The sequence below is a fragment of the Calypte anna genome, chromosome 13 (genome assembly GCF_003957555.1).
Source record: "Calypte anna isolate BGI_N300 chromosome 13, bCalAnn1_v1.p, whole genome shotgun sequence".
NCBI lineage: Eukaryota > Metazoa > Chordata > Aves > Apodiformes > Trochilidae > Calypte > Calypte anna.
Window position 1 is genome coordinate 8,695,093 of NC_044259.1, and position 3,750 is coordinate 8,698,842.

Here is a 3,750-nt window from a genome sequence, read left to right on the forward strand (position 1 = left end):
CCAGGGATGCTGGCAATCTGACAGCCTTCAGCTGTATGGCTCTTTAAGTCAGATTTGCTGGCTCCCAGGAGAATACAGGCATTTAAATGACAGCGTGTTACTTTTTGGTGGGCTTCTACCTTTTTTATTACTGAATGGCAGTACAGCTACCTTCTGCTTATTGAGAGCTGCCAAGGCATAGAGGTGTTCCTGCAGTGTGGGCAGAGCAATGTGTTGAAGCAACATGAGCTTAAGCTTTGGTGTCTATTTAAAATCAAAGAGCACAAATAAGCTCTTGAAGAGCACTAAGGCCATAGCAAGGGTGCTTTTATCTGGGATGTATCTGCTGTGAGTAATTCCACCACTCACAGGAGTGAGAGTCTCTCTATAATCACTTGTGCAGGAACTAAACAAGACAACCTAATTACTTTCAGAGAGAGCATTTTACAGCATGTAATTGGGTAGAAAGATGAGAGAAAGTTAGTTTATGTGGTTAGGTCTGGGAGCCCTGATTACTTCTGCCTGCAATGTGTTTTGTGTCTGGGAGCTGCCTGCTGTGGGAAATAAAAACCATCACAGTCATTTTAGGGGAAAAGCCTGATGCCATGGTCTTTCTTGACTGATAGAGAAACAACACCTCCAGGTTAAAGGGAAAGGTAGAGGCTACTGGAGGTTTTTGCTTATCGCTCTCAGGAGCTGTAAGACCTCTTTTCAGGGGCTGATGTGAGCAGCATGGGTGGGAGCAGAGCCCAGGGTTCAGCCCTCTCCAATTGCAGCAGTGGGTGCAGCAGGGGAGAGAAAATTTCAAATTGAATTCTCTTTCACTGGACTGTTTGAAGACCACTTGATTCAGCTTCCAGAAGAAAAAAAATGGCATTGTAATTGAGATTAAATATTTCTGGGTTTTATTTATTTGTTTTGTTTGTTTATCCCCCTTTTTTTGTTCATTTATTTCCCTCCCTCACTACAGCAGGGCTTCCTTTACTTCAGCAGAAATCTCTTCCCTGCTGCCCTCTCCTCATTTCTAAAGCCTGTTCTTTATTTCATTTCCCTGTATAAGGACTTGATAAGAGCACAAAGAACACAAGGCAGATAGTATCTTTTGGACCCAAACAGAAGGTCTCCTGCTTACCAATTCATGCAGACACATGGAAATGTTAGAACACAAAATCTGTGGCTGATACAAACCCTCCTTCCTGCAGGGAAGCCAAAGGAGTGGGAGCTCTCACTTCTCTTTCAGCCCATGATCCTACCCACTTGGACAGGCTTTTCCACCACCAGCCACAAGAACAAGGCTGGGCTCCATAACTGAAAAAAAAAGCCACTTAAAAACACACATCTGGGTGTAACCTCACATTGACTGTAAAGTCTGGCTGAAAGGAGAGGGTGTGAAGTTTAGGGAAGGTTTCACTGTTGCTGTAAGACAAGGAGTGGTGAGGTGTTGTGTGGTGTGCTAATGGCTCCTTGCTCAGGATGCATGTTCCTGGGAGATAACAGCAGACATGGAGGCATTATCGGATTAATTATCAATGTAATGAGCCTGTGCTATAAAAAGGACCAGATCCTATGGAACCCAGAATGGCTGTGAGCACCTGCTGACAAATGGCTCTATGGAGAAATAAGAGGATGTTACTGCCTGATCCTCCTGCATATGAAGTGTGCCAAGGCTATCAGACGTATCCCAAACTAATCCCACCTCCAAATTATTATGATGGCAAATGGGTGGGTGGTGACTGCTGAGGCATGTAGAAAGGAGAGGAGTGTTGGTGCCCAGGGATTTTCAGTGATGGTCCTTACACACTCCATGAGCTGCCTCGGTGCTGATTTCTAATTTGAATTCAGTCTGGCAGCCCCTGAGGAGTTCCCTTTCCTATATTAGAAACCAGCTGAGAGAAGCATCTCACTGCCCTGTGCTCTTTGGGGAACAGTGATCAGTCCCACCCTGCTGAGTTCCTCTGGCTGGCCAAGGAAGTTGTGTATGCCCATTTCTGCCCAGAGCATCATTTGGGATAGTTTTGCTGGAATGGTAACTTGGGTGAGGAAGAATCAGCCCTTCACCAGGAAATGGTGCATTTTCTCCAAGAAATTCCACGTATTTCCATGGAACTACCCCCAAGATGTTCCCAGTTTTGAACTGGGTGTCCACAAAACATGAACAATCACAGTTAGGTCTGATGCCACAGGAGAACTGAACTTGTTGGAAAGAGCATCCCAGTAGCTCCATCCCAGTGGGAAGGGAAAGTCTCAGGTTCTCCAGGAGCTAACAATCACACCATGCCAGGTACCCACAGTGGAAAATGTGACCTTAAGGCCAGTTTTTGAATGTGTTGAGATGGGCAGCAAATCTTCTGACTGAAAACCCCCTAGATTTCTACTTGGGAACTTTCAGGTATATAATAACAATTTTAAGGTAAGCTCAGGTGTTTCAACTGCTTTTCTCTGAATCCTGCATGCTGACAAGAAACCTTGCTTTAGAGTTTAGTAATGAAAAGCATTTTTAGTTTCTAAAACATTTTTCAAACTGGTTTTGGTAATATATTTACCATGCACCATATTTATGATGTAGCAGAGTGGCTTAAGGGAATTTTCAGCTTCTTCTTGTAACAGTCACAATGATTTGCTCCCAGCTTCATGTCTAATGAATACTACACTCATCCCAAACTATAACGAGACAGATTTTTTGTCTCATCCTTGAATTGCCCTTCAAAATTATCTTGTTAAAATCATTTGTAGTTCTCTCTATATGTTAGAGATGCTAAGGCCCAAGCTGGTTCACATTAATGGAGGATCTGGCCCTCTGTTTTTTAATAATTCACACTATTGATTTTTTTTACCCTATCTGTATTCCTGAAATCTCCTACAGGTTTTGCAAATTACATTGTAAACCCAAACTGTTGCTTTTCACTGGGTTGCACTAAGATCTATTTTTCTAATACAGCTGTATCATTTCTCTCCTTGGAGGTCTGTTTAGGTGAGCTATAACTCTCTTTAATAGTCTTGTCCGTTTTCAGCAATTTTCTCACTCAGGAGCTGAGAAAACAGAAAGGAAATTATTTAATCTGGGGAGGTGTAGCACAAAGGCAACTATTTCTTCTCTTCATTAAAGTACTTTTTTCTCTGCTCTCAGCAGAGAAAAACAAAGAGTTTTGTTTTGTCAAAACATTTACGTGAGTTACCAGACTAAACACTTCTATCCTGTATTAATTAAACTAATGTTCAAGATTAAATCTCTGGCATTCCAGAGAGAAAGTGTATTTAAAGGAATGCTGGTGATGCCTGAAGCATGACACATTTCATTTGACCTTGCTCTGATTGGACTGAGCTTCATCAATTTTGTGCCCCAGAAGAGAATCCGCAGCCTGCAGAGCCCTTTCTTCCCAAATCCTGGTAACATGGCAAACCAGGATGCACAGACCCAGGCTTTGTGTGTGATAATGAAATACTAGGGGAGAAAACCCCACTACTTATTTTTGAACACTAGCTCATTTTTTCGGTCTAAAAATTTGTAAAGATTATGCTGAAGAGAGTGTGTGCAGGGAGGAGGTGGTGAAGGGGAGTACAAAGTTGGAGGAGGAGCTGGAAATGGAGGATGTTTCTTTGACACATTCCTTTTCATATCACCATTTCCCTCCTTCCAAGTACTGGAAAGTTTAGCACTTCCACCCACCCCTGGCAGGGGGGTTAAGAATAAGAAAGATTTTTTTTTTTTTTTTGCTGCCTTTGTTGCAGACTGTTCTGCCATGCAGAGACTGTATCAGTGTTAAAGTCCCC